The sequence below is a fragment of the Panthera onca genome, chromosome B2 (genome assembly GCF_046562875.1).
Source record: "Panthera onca isolate mPanOnc1 chromosome B2, mPanOnc1 haplotype 2, whole genome shotgun sequence".
Taxonomy (NCBI): Eukaryota; Metazoa; Chordata; class Mammalia; order Carnivora; family Felidae; genus Panthera; species Panthera onca.
Window position 1 is genome coordinate 124,515,060 of NC_138343.1, and position 13,986 is coordinate 124,529,045.

General features: G+C 40.2%; 1 long non-coding RNA gene across 1 annotated transcript in view; it reads right to left on the reverse strand.

Moving 5' to 3' along the window:
• The window catches only part of LOC144616428 (uncharacterized), a 34,305-nt gene that overhangs the window by 18,459 nt on the left and 1,860 nt on the right, over window positions 1-13,986 (reverse strand). Inside the window, exon 2 of the long non-coding RNA XR_013555785.2 lies at window positions 10,230-10,412. This is a non-coding gene — a long non-coding RNA (uncharacterized LOC144616428). The remainder of the gene's footprint in view (window positions 1-10,229; window positions 10,413-13,986) is intronic.

Genomic DNA, 13,986 nt, shown 5'->3' on the forward strand with positions numbered 1-13,986 from the left:
ATATATTTTCAATCAACTCTCCAAAGTGGTACTTATCATATTCCCATATGCACTGTGAGACTCCTGCTTCATATTTTTTTTTTTAATTTGAGAGAGAGAGAGTGAGAGGGCATGAACAGGGGAGAGGCCCGGGGGTGGGGATGGGGAGAGAGAGAGAGAGGGACAGAGAGAGAGAGAGAGAGAGAGAGAATATCTTAAGCAGGCTCCACACTTAGTGCAGAGCCCAAAGTGAGGCTCGATCCTATGACCCTGGGACCGTGACCTGAGCCAAAATCAAGAGTCAAAAGCTCAACCGACTGAGCCACCCAGATGCCCCAATCCTTTTTCACATTTTTGATGGCACTTGATATTGTCAGACTTTTTTAGTTTTTGCAAGTCTGAGTATTCAATGGTATCTTATTTTAATTTTCATTTTCTTTTTTTTTTTTTTAATGTTTATTTATTTTTGAGAGAGACAGAGACAGAATGTGAGTGGGTTAGGGGCAGAGAGAGAGGGAGACACAGAAGCAGAAGCAGGCTCCAGGCTCTGGGCTGTCAGCACAGAGCCCGACGCGGGGCTCGAACTCATGAGCTGTGAGATCATGACCTGAGCCGAAGTCGGACGCTCAACCGACTGAGCCACCCAGGCGCCCCTTAATTTTCATTTTCATTTACCTGATTATTGGCCAATTTGAACATCATGTATTTGTTGATCATTTTGATCTTCTCCTTTGTGAATTACCTGTTCATGTCTTTTGTCCACATTTTTTATATATTCTATATATATATATATTCTTTTTATATCTTTTCTCTCCCTCTCTCTCTCTCTCTCTCTCTCTATATATATATATATATATATATACACATAATACACCAATCTTTTGTCAATTATATGTGTAGCATGTACACAGTCTCTCGTTTTTTTAACTTTTTAAAAGTGATTTTTGATGCACAGAAGTTGGAACTCCATTGCTAAACAAAGACTGTCCCATGTTAATAATTTCTTAAAGGTGTTTAGAATTTTTCTTACATACATATAGATTTAAAAATACATTTTAGAACAAATCAGGAGACTATAGATGCTGGAGAGGATGTGGAGAAACGGGAACCCTCTTGCACTGTTGGTGGGAATGCAAATTGGTGCAGCCGCTCTGGAAAGCAGTGTGAAGGTTCCTCAGAAAATTAAAAATAGACTTACCCTACGACCCAGCAATAGCACTGCTAGGAATTTACCCAGGGATACAGGAGTACTGATGCATAGGGGCACTTGTACCCCAATGTTTATAGCAGCACTCTCAACAATAGCCAAATTATGGAAAGAGCCTAAATGTCCATCAACTGATGAATGGATAAAGAAATTGTGGTTTATATACACAATGGAGTACTACGTGGCAATGAGAAAGAACGAAATATGGCCCTTTGTAGCAACGTGGATGGAACTGGAGAGTGTGATGCTAAGTGAAATAAGCCATACAGAGAAAGACAGATACCATATGGTTTCACTCTTATGTGGATCCTGAGAAACTTAACAGAAACCCATGGGGGAGGGGAAGGAAAAAAAAAAAAAAGAGGTTAGAGTGGGAGAGAGCCAAAGCATAAGAGACTCTTAAAAACTGAGAACCAACTGAGGGTTGATGGGGGGTGAGAGGGAGGGGAGGGTGGGTGATGGGTATTGAGGAGGGCACCTTTTGGGATGAGCACTGGGTGTTGTATGGAAACCAATTTGACAATAAATTTCATATATTAAAAAAAATAATAAAAAAAATAAAAAATAAAATAAAAAATAAAAATACATTTTAGAAAAAAAATTTCCATAGGCATCCATTTTTTTGGTAAGATCTACTACCATCTTATAGAATACCAGTGTTCCATGGACAGATTTGGGGAATGCTTCTCTAAGAAATAGGGACAGCCAGGAGGCTTTTGAGCAAGGTAGCGATGTGATGGGAACAGAGTACAGGAACAGAGAACACTACTTACTATTTTCTTTTTGTTCTATGTGGGCAAGTTTGCCTCTGCCATCTTGACTTTACAGAGTTGTTCAAAAAATCTCAACTGATTTACACAATGGCTAAATTTATCATTCCACCTGAAGTTCTTGTTTTATCAAAACATTTGGCTAGGCTGACATCACCCTGCATGCCAAGGAGCTTAACAGGGTCTGGGTAACTTCTTTTCTAAAATACTTAATGGGAAATCTATATGCCTAACTTTGTATATGAAAGGTTTAATGTAGCTGTTAATATTCCGGCTATGCTGAAATTTTAATTATTTTTAAATATTTATTTATTATTGAGATACAGAGAGAGGCTGAGCATGAGCAGGGGAGGGCCAGAGAGAGAGGGAGACACAGAATCTGAAGCAGGTTCCAGGCTCTGAGCTGTCAGCATAGAGCTCCACATGGGGCTCGAACTCACAAACTGTGAGATCATGACGTGAGCCGAAGTCGGACGCTTAACCAACTGAGCCACCCAGGCACCCCAACTAAAATTTTTAACATTCTGGAATTGGGGTCATTTTAGTTAACCTAAATGCCTGATGATTATCAACTGATCATTAAATGCCTAAAGTCCAGTGTGACAGAGGAGACTTTGAGCCCAAATCTTCTTTCCTCAGATTGTCAAGGAAACATTCTAGAGTCCTTATCAACTTCTATCCTTTAAAGATAGAAATGGTATGAAGCTACTTCTTGTAACTCAATTCTCATCCCCTTCCTTCTCACTCAGTTACAGTCTCAGGTAAACAACATTGATAATTTAAATGATGTTTAGTTTCCTCATTGTGTCCCACCTTCTATTCTTTTGACTTCTATTCATCTTCATTCAATTCTAAATTCTAGATTAAAGGAGTTAAGAGTAAAGTTGTTTAGGCATTGTTAGTTGAATGATAAATATAATTCATTCAAAGCAACAAAAAATATACTATTAAAATATCAACCAATTTAACTTAGAGACTATTACCTTTTCAAATATCATAATTATTGATGTTTTAATGAGAAGAATTATTAAATAATTTCTAAGTCAGCCAAACAAGACAATAATATGACAATCCCTAAGGACAAGAGATAAAACTAAAGGCATATTTTTAAAGCAACCAACTTAAATGTTTATGGTCCCATGTGTATATAAGAGAAAAATAATTTGGGGCACCTGGGTGGCTCAGTTGGTTAAGCATCCGACTTTGGCTCAGGTCATGATCTCACGGTTTTGTGGGTTCGAGCCCTGCATCGGGCTTGGTGCTGACAGCTCCAAGCCTGGAGCCTGCTTCAGATTCTGTGTTTCCTTCTCTCTCTGTGCCTCCCCTGCTCACGCTCTGTCTCTCTCTGTCTCTCAAAAATAAATAATAAAAAAAAGTTAAAAGAAAATTAAAAAAAAAGAAAACGAATTTAATGATAAAGTAATGAACAGACAGGAGCAATGGTTAGGTTTGTTTCACTATAAAGTACTTGTTTTAAATATTTCGTCACCATCTTGTAAACCTCTCTCTTTTATGTGACAAAATAGCATCAATCAGGGGCACCTGGCTGACTCCGTTGGTAGAGCCTTCGACTCCTGATCTCAGGGTCATGGGTCTGAGCCTCACATTGGACATAGAGATTACTTTTAAAAACCAGCATCAATCATTTTTCTCTGCTGATAGATTTAACTACTAAGAGATTCTTCCAAAAAAATTTTTTTAATGTTTATTTTTGAGATAGAGAAAGAGAAAGAGTGCAAGTGGTAGGGGGTGGGAGGGGGGACAGAGAGAAAGGGAGACACAGAACCTGAAGCAGGCCTCGGGCTCTGAGCTGTCAGCACAGAGCCCAACACAGGGCTCGAACTCGTGAGCCGTGAGATCATGACCTGAGTTGAAGTCTGACGCTTAATCAACTGAGCCACCCAGGCACCCCAAGAGATTCTTTATATATCATAAAAAGATCCAAAGTGTAAAGTTAATTTTAATATTACAGCACGTCCTATTCCAGACACTTGTCTGGATCTTTGAATTTCTCTTCATCATGTCCTAATATATGATCTCTCTCTCTCTCTCTCTCTCTCTCTCTCACCCCATCTAACAATTTCGCCTCACTCTTTGTGAGCATAGATTGGAAGAATAGTAAGGGCGCTCCTACACCCCGGAGAGAGTTTAAGTGATAACTGGAAGGGATGGGGAAGTCTTTGTGAACAACATATGGAAGTTCTTAGATGTGGGGTATAGTCCAAATAGCATTGCCTTGAAAAAAATCTCCCACTGAAAATTGAAAAATTTAATAATCTTAAAAGTCTGCTGAGTTACAGACAGGGCTCAAAATCATTTCTCTTTCTTCAGACCATACTAAGTAGTGAGTCAACATTAAAAAGTAGGGGGGAAAAGCTAAAAATATTTAATATGAAAAAGCTACATTTTTTCTTTTTCTATAGTGTCCTCTTCCAGTGACAAACTGAAACAGTAACATTTATCAGTCTGGTTACAGAACACATTTGTAAGCGACACCAAGATTTGGGAAGAGCAAAGTATGGTCAAGGGGAGAAATTCAAGGTTTTACAAGAAAAGGTGTAACTAAAATATTAGAGAAGTGTACAGAAAAAAAAAGAATAATAAAATTTTTGGCAGTGATGACCGACACATGAGGTGACAAATATAAAGATGCTACTGACTAAAAGAAAAAGATCTGGGACTCGCAAATAGATTTCATTGTTTCAAAAAGCTGTGCTACATTAATGGCATTACAGCCTAAAAGACCTACCGGATGATCCTCTTTCTCAGAGTAGGTAAAATAAATCCCGAGCCATCATGCTTGTTATTTGAGGAAAACAACAAGATCCTGTTTACCTTCTTTCGGTCTAGTGTAGATTTCTCTCCTACCTGGTCTGAAGCTCACACGATTAGAACCACGCCTTTAGGTTACATAATGCATATAGGGCACTGGCCCAGAGGATACAATTGCACCCAGTGATGGTGAAAGGCTCTCCTTAGCATGGATTCTCTTGTCAGATCACGCGGTCATGGATGGATGGATTCCTGTCTGCCCTCCCTTCTGCTGAGTGCCTGTTTCTTTCAGGCAGTAACTTAGACTCTGGGTATTGGAAAAATGAGTGGGATACGGTCTTTTTCCTTTAGGACCTCCTTGTTTGACAGAAGACACTAATAGGAAGACAAATACGATGCAACATGATATATTTTTGACTACAATTGACAAAGGTTGAAAAGAGTAATATCCACCATTAGCTAGAACATAAGAAAACAGCACATAAACACCATTTCTAGAAGCTCAAATTGGTAACAGGTTTTCTGGAGGACACTGTGGCACTATGTACGAAAAACCTTAAACAGCAACAACAAGTCAATAGAGTTCACCTCAACAGATCCTCTGAGCTCAGGATTTATCCTAAGGAAGTCATCAGAAAAGTTTGCAAAGATGTTTGCACAAATATATATATTGAAACATTTATGAATAGTGAATATACTATAGTGTCCAATAACAGGTGATTGGTTAAATGAATTTTGCCACATCCATACAACAGCGTATTATCACCATTAAGAGAGCTACAGATTTATGCAGTGAGTAAGAGATATGCTTTTGATATATGTTTGAGTGAAGGGTAGATTACAAAGCATAATACAGATGTGATGAAAATGACACTTAACCCTGTGGTCTTCCTCTGCAAAATCTGTCACCGAGTCTAATCATGAGAAAAAAAATCATACAACGTCGAATAGTGAGTTATCTTATAGTATCTCTGACTAGTACTTCAGAACTGTCAAGGTCATCAGAGCAAAGAAGTCTGAGAAACTGTCAGAACCAAGAGGAGTCTAAGGTGACACAAAAGAAAAGTGTAATATGATATCCTGGATGGGATCCTGCAACAAAAAAGGACACTAGGTAAAAACTAAGGCTATCTGAAATCTGTGAACTTTAGTTAAAATAAATGTATCAATATCGGCTCAACAATTACAACAAATGTATCACATTAATGTAACATGTGAATAATGAGCAGTGATTTGAGAACTCTGTACTAGCTTTGCAATTCTTCTGTAAATCTAAAATGTTCTGACAGATTTTATTTTAATCAATAACAATCAGTTTTAAAGATATAGATTTACTATATATAAGAAAAAGTGGGGAAGGATATACTTCAAGGGGTTAATTTTTTTTCAGTTAGATTTATTGAGGTATAATTTATATACAGTAAAATGTACTTTTTTTTATTGTGCAGTTCTGTTAATTTTAATATACATAGTCCCGTAACTACCACCCTAATCAAGATACAGGACACTTCCATCAGCCCTAAGGCCCTTTGTAGCCCACTCTCTGGCAACCGCTGTTTTCTTTTCCTTTGCCTTTTCCAGAATCCATGTACACAGAATCAGACAGGATGTACTCTGTTGATTAAAATTGTTTTTTTCCTCAGAATGTGAGACTGTGGGTAGTAATTTCCTTATTCTTCTTACCTTGCTTATTTGCATTTTTAGCTTTTCTATAATAGACATAACTTTTGCTATTTAGAATAATAAAAGTGAAAAGTAATCATAATGGGCATTATATTATAAGTGAAGAGATAATGCTACTGGAGTACTTATGAGGACATTTTTGTTGAAGATATTCAAGCTGCAGGATTATTTTACTAAAGAGTTAAATTCTAAGTGGCAACAGCAGTTACGAGGTGGGTTCTAGGACCAGCTAGAGCTAGGTAAAAATCCCAGCTCCACTACTGACTAGTTGTGTGATCTTGGTAATCTATTTGGTATTTTTTACCCTTAGTATCCCCATTTTAAAAATAGGGTTAACACAGTACCTGTCTCATACAGTTGTTAAAAGAATTAAATGAGACTGCATGCAAATTTGTGCATCATAGACATTAGCTACTAAAATCATTTACATCGTTTATTCTCATTCTCGTGATGATGCTATCACTATGATTACTGAGCTGTTGAGAGGTGGAGGATACAGGGTCGTTCTCGGCCAAGGAAGCAGAACTCACGAGAGCAGAGTTATGGAAGTGCCTCCAAGGACACAGTGGCAAGTAAGGGGCCGAGGGAGAGGAGGCAGATGCCCAGAGCCAGGTTGTGAAGGGCATGCTCACCCAGGCCAAGGAATTTGTTCCTTACCCTTAGGCCCGAGGACAGAAACCATTTTGTTTGGTCATGTAAGTTGTACCTCTGGCTGTCTGTCTCACAGTAGCTTCATTTTTTATGCCAGCTCAGTCTCCCCTTTCCCCCTTCTACTCCCCAGGCTGCCAAAGCATTCTGTCCATTTCTCTGTCACCACATGTAAAATGGGGCACCGTAATCACCTGTTTACAAGCCCACATCTCCAGGTAGGATGAGTTCCTGTAGACTCTGTCCCCTACCCCACATTATATTCCAAAGAGGTAGAAAATCCCTACCAAATATTTAGTGAATGAACAGTTACATTTTCTCAGGACAAAAAGAAAACAAAAACCATGAGAGGTTACAATTCCTGGTAGATATGTTTCCATAAGGAGAAAAAGAAGAAATTCTAAGAACTGAATGATCAGAAGGAATAAACAGGATCAAAGGGGAGACAGACCAGAAGCTCTGCAGGAGGCTGGAAGGCCAGGGAGGTGGGGGCTGGGGGGGGAGGGGCCTCAAGGCATGTTACTTAACAGTTTTGACTAGAAAATTGGGCAGCTATCATCAATTAACTCTTGATATCCTACTATATTCAGAAAGTGGTAGTTCTGTATATGTCAATATGAAACAAAATGTAAGATACATTGTTAAGTGAACAATGTGCCTATGCTAAGGGTGTAGGGGAAACATGTCTGCATACACACATGTACACATATATCCATACACTTATACATGCATGAGATGAAACCAATAACACGGGTTGTCTCTGAAGAGGAGAGTTCTTCTCATTATAAAATTTTTACTACCTTTTACTTTAAGACCACTTACGTACGTTAATCTACTCAAAATTTGTTTTTAAAGAGATCCATAAAGTGGTATTTTAGAATACATTTCTAAAATTAACTATTAAAAAAGGAAGCCATTTACATACAAAGAAAAAAGGTCTGGAATGATATGTACCAAAATGTGAATGCTACACATTCTGTGGATATTTTTTCTTTTCTCCTTTGCTAGTCTTTCCTGTTTCCGTTTTCTAATTTTGCTGGTTCCTCCTTTTTCCCAGGGTTCAGTCCTTGGTAGTTTTCTCTGTCTGTGTTATTTTGGTGATCTCATGGAATCTCATGGTTTTAAATACCAATAATATGCTGGACAAATTTATATTTGCAGGCAAGATCTGGGCTCCAGGCTTAAATATATGGCTGTTTATTCAATGTCTTCAGTTGGACATCTAAACACCAGCAAGTCAAATATGACACAACCAAAAGCGAACTTCCTGCCCCCTCCCACACACTTCAACACATAAGTCTTCCCATCTTAGTCTATGGAAAATCTTTCTTGCAGTTGCTCTGGCCAAAAACTTGAGGGGCGCCTGGGTGGCTCAGTTAAGCATCCGACCTCGGCTCAGGTCATGATCTTCCAGTTCGTGAGTTTGGGCCCCGTGTCGGGCTCTGTGCTGACAGCTCAGAGCCTGGAGCCTGCTTCGGATTCTGTGTCTCCCTCTCTCTCTGTTTTCACACACCAGGCATGCTCCCATCTCACACAGTGGTGCTGGTCCTTCCTCTGCTCTGACCCCAGATAGTCTGAAGATTCAGTTCCTCCCTTCTTTCAAGTCTCTGCTCAAACCTCACCTGCCTTCCTAGAACGCTGTGTCTATAACCCACCCACAGCCCTTTCCCAGCTCAATCTTTTCCCCTAAGAGTCATCCCTTTCTATTCTATAACAATGATTTGGTTAATTCATGCATAATTGGCCATGCTCACATTTGAATACAAGCTCCATGAGAATAGGGATTTTTGTCTGTATTGTTCACTTAATCTAGGAAATACGTGGCATAGAGTAGATACTCAGTAAATGCATAGCGAATGAACAAGCTCGCATTACCTGTGATGTGAAGAACAATTTTTAGGGGCTTCTGGGTGGCTGCGTCGGTTAAGCGTCCGACTCTTAATTTGGCTTAGGTTATGATCTCACGATCTCATAGTCGTGAGGCTGAGCCCTGCACTGGCTCTGTGCTGAGCCAGGAGCCTGCCTGAGATTCTCTCTCTCCCTCTGTCCCTCCCCTGACTGTGCACGCTCTCTCTCTCTCTCTCTCTCAAAAAAAAAAAAAAAAAAAAAAAAATTTATTTTTAAAAAATGTTTAAAAATTTTTCTTTTATTAGGAAAATTTATTGTTTATTTTTAGGAGAGAGAGAGCAGGAGAGAGGCAGAGAGAGAGGGAGATGAAGCATTTGAGGCGGGCTCTGTGCTCACAGCAGAAAGCCCGATGCGGGACTCCAACTCACAAACCATGAGATCATGATGCTTAACTGACTGAGCCACCCAGGCACCGCCCCCCCCAAATAATAATTTTAAAATAAAACTCACTATAATGAATGAATGCTACGAGTGTATGCTTAATCATTTCAAAGCTTTTTTGAATGTATATAAATATATTTTCCTTTCAGAAACCTTTCCATTTTTGTTACCTTAGGAAAATATATTTCTAGGTTTTACTTATTTTTTTTCCTATTTATGAAGACTGAAGTAGCAAAATGCTTTTTAAAGTTTTCACTCTGGAAGAACACGGTAAACCATTTTATTTCAGTGATCTCCTTTTCTACCGCAGGCAGTGCAGCAGAGGCTGGGCTACACGACAGGGGTGCCCATCTCCACCACCGTGTTAGCCTCTCCGAGCCTCCTTCTCCACATCTGGAAAATGGGAAAGATCCCTCATACCGTCGTGAAGATTTAGCGGGACCAGAACAAGTATTTGCCAGGTGCCTTCATCGCCAAACGGGTGGTATCATCTCCGTTTTCACAGCTTAGGCAACAGGCGCCCAAGGTTGGGGAACTAGTTAGTAGGAGGGTCAGAAGCTTGTTCCCTACACAGGACATTCAGGGCTCTTGCCCTCTACCCTCACCGCCTCTACTCTCTTTGAAGGAGGGTAAAGGGTAGGCAAAGCATCTAACGGCGGCCAGTTGGGAACTGAAGTCTGTGCCTTCAGCCCGTGAGAGGTCACAGCCCCGAGCAGGGGCCTCCGATGAGTCCACCACTGCCACAACTGGGGCACAAGACCCCCCTCAGGCAATCATAGCTCTAAGCGAGTGAGAGAGAATTAACAGGGACACAGGGCACTATCCCTCCTACTTCTCCTTTCCTATTCATGGAAATAATCACACAAAGTTAAATCCCCCGCCTTTTTATTCTTCTTTCCGGGTCTCAGCTCAATAACTGATGTCCACCCCAGAAACCTCTTTCTCACGCTGTACAAACAGGGCACACTGTCCTCTTTCATCCACTTCCACCTCTCGTGAACTCTTAGCCAGGTACCTCAGGTAAATCCTTCTCCCTTTCTGACATCCTTCGGTCCATCTGCAAACTCCAAAATAACACCATTGTGGTTGGTAGGCACCAAAGTGGCATTCATGCTACACCGAAATTGAGCAAAAAACCAGTCATTCACTTTGAACTGTTCTAGGCTCAATGAATTATACGGTGCACTATCCCAGACAGTGATCAGATAGAGGTCACCTTCAAAATCTTCTCAGACAAGTCCCTTACCCGTTTCTTTCTTTCTTTTTTTTCTGAAAGAGAGAGAGACAGAGAGACAGAGAGAGCAAGTGCACCAGGGAGGGACAGAGGGAGAGGGAGGGAGGGAACCCTAAGCAGGCTCCACGCTATACGTGGAGCCCAACGCAGGGCTCGATCCCACCGTGAGAACGTGACCTGAGCCAAAATCAAGAGTCGGGTGCTTAACCAACTGAACCATCTAGGTGTCCCCCTTACGTCTTTATTTTAAATTAATGTAACTATGGTGAACAGTGCTTAAGGAAGCCATAGGCCAGCTCAGATCCCAGTTCTACTATTTAGTAGCTGTGTGGCTTTGAGCAGCTATTTATCCTTTGCCCCAGGTTCCTCATCTGTGAAGTGGGATCATAATGGAATCTGTGTCCTAGAGTTATTAGCAGGATTAAATGAGTTAATTCATCTAAAGCCCTTAGAATGGCTTCTGGCCCAGAGTCAGAGAAAAATAAACATAGGTCATTGAATTTCATCAAATATGAATATTTAATATTTGAAAAACGTTTCTATTTCTTGATCTTTTTTCTATGTTTTTATTTTACTTTTGAGAGACAGACAGGGTGTGAGCTGGGGAGGGGCAGAGAGAGAGGGAGAGACACAGAATCCAAAGCCGGCTCCAGGCTACAAGCTGTCAGCAAGAGCCTGATGCAGGGCTAGAACTCACAGAGCGTGAGACCATGACCTGAAACGAAGTCAGTTGCCTAACTGACTGAGAGTCATCCAGGTGCCCCTCTATTTCTTGATCTTTAAATTTTTTTAATGTTTTATTTATTTTTGAGACAGAGAGAGACAGAGCATGAGCAGGGGAGGGGCAGAGAGAGAGGGAGACACAGAATCCGAAGCAGGCTCCAGGCTCTGAGCTGTCAGCACAGAGCCCGGCGCGGGACTCAAACCCACAAACTGTGAAATCATGACCTGAGCCGAAGTCAGACGCTTAACCCACTGAGCCACCCAGGTGCCCCATATTTCTTGATCTTGAAAATACTTTTATTACAGGAGCACCTAGGTGGCTCAGTCAATTGAGCGTCTGACTCCTGATTTCAGCTCAGGTCATGACTCTGGGGTTGTGGGATCAAGCCCAAGTTGGGCTCCACGATGAGCAGGCAGCCTTCTTAACATTCTCTCTCTCTCTCCCCCTGCCTTTCCCCCACTTTCACGTGCACGTGTACTCTCTGTCTCTAAAATAAAAAGAAAAAGAAAACTTTTATTACTTTAAACTTGAAAGAAAACTTAACTACAAATGGTGTTTCAGTCATATAATCGATTAAATATACTCTTATTAGGTAATCTGAAGATCTTATATTCACAATAATGTTCCTGTGGAAAGCTTATTTTGAATTCAGAAATATTGGCAAATGAAATTTTGAAGTGCATTTTATCTAGAAGATAGGGAATGGTTACGTTAAAAATGCAAATGTACATGAAACTATGACATAGGATTTAATTTATCAGAAAATTCTTTACTTTTTTGAAATAGGATTTATTTCATAAACAATCCTTCTATTTCTATTGCCATAGCTGGTATACCTCAGGCACCTGTGAAAAGTGTAAGTCAGGGGCGCCTGGGTGGCTCAGTCGGTTAAGCGTCTGACTTCAGCTCAGGTCACGATCTCACCATCCGTGAGTTCGAGCCCCGCGTCGGGCTCTGGGCTGATGGCTCGGAGCCTGGAGCCTGCTTCCGATTCTGTGTCTCCCTCTCTCTCTGCCCCTCCCCCGTTCATGCTCTGTCTCTCTCTGTCTCAAAAATAAATAAAATGTTAAAAAAAAAAAAAAAAAGAAAAAAGAAAAGTGTAAGTCAGAGGTGAAGGGATCCAGGATCTCCTTGCTTATTCACAGTGCTTGGCTTTTACAACCAGGCTCGTGAATGCTAGAAAACACTGTGTTTGTATAAAATAACCTCTTTAGACTATACCATCTGCACTTGCCTGAGGGGTCCGTTTCCTGAAAATAATTTACTCAGCTATAGAACTCTGATCTGTACCGGTAACTACAATGAGCAGAAGGTTGCACTTGCAGTGAGGAAGCTGATCCTACGAGCTACTTCCTTTCCATCTCTCCAAATAAGGCAACACCACTGCGTCTGCAGACCTGGTGAAGTTCTGCTTCTTTTGGAATTAACAGCAACAGAATACGTGTTGGTAAAACCGCCAGATTTAGCAAAGGAAAACTCGATGACCAGCTGAAGGTGATTTTCAGATACATGAGGAGTATTTTTTTAGTATAAATGTGTCCCAAATATTGCATGGGACTTATACAAATAAAGCATTCTTTGTGTTTCTGAAATTCACATTCATCCAACCATCCTGCATTTAATCTGGTCATGCTATTCGTTGGGAGATTATTTATTTCTAGACATTACTGCTCACTCACTTTCTCTCTCCCTCTCCCTCCCCCCCACACATGCACCATGCACGCATGCAACTTCATAATTTGAAGGAATGCATGTGTTTTGTAAACAACTACCCTAATTTGTATTTATTATCAAGGTTTTGGAAACTGCTTTCGTTTGTGTTGAAATTAGAGGAAAAATCCATAATCTCACGTAATTATATTTTATTACTTCTTTGGATCTGTACAATTACAGAAATAAACTAAGAATTCAGTTTTTATTCTAACTCATTTATGTTCTCAAAGTTAAATGGAATCTGGTCTCAGAACAATTTAATATGAGATAATACTGCCACCTGGAGACCAGAGGCAGGTATGACTAAGAATCAATCTAAATTCTAATTCTTGAATAAGTAATCTGAGTTATGGTGACACTTGATTTAATAATGCCATCTGCCACTTGCCATCATATGGGTCTAATTTTTTCCTCATTTATTCATTAATTGAATGTAAATTTTCTAATTTTCTATTGTATGCCAGACACTACGCTAAACTTTGGGGATATAAAGATGTATAAAACCTAGATCCTTTCATGAGTAGCTAACAGACTGGTAGGAGAGACCAGCATGTTACCAGCTGTCATCCCATGTACCCCTACCCTTTAAGAGTGATGCAAAATGGAATATAATACTTGTCTTCATGTAGTGGGAAACTCCTCTCTTTCCAAGATTACAGCATAGACTGTGGTTTACAATTTTCCATTCACCTTGGACTCTAAGCTCCTCCTTCACCTGACACAGTGCTGTTTATACATCACGTTACTGTTACACACACGTTGCTCTTATTCTCCATAAATCTCCCAAAGATGCAGAACACAATGCTTTTCCTTGATTTTCATAATGTTCATACAAAGCTTTGATCCTGTAGAGAATTTATCTTGAAGTTTGGAAGCATGGAAGACGTGTGTGTGTGTGTGTGTGTGTGTGTGTGTGTGTGTACTTAGAACACTACCATTTACAAAGTGAACAACAGACCTCATTGAT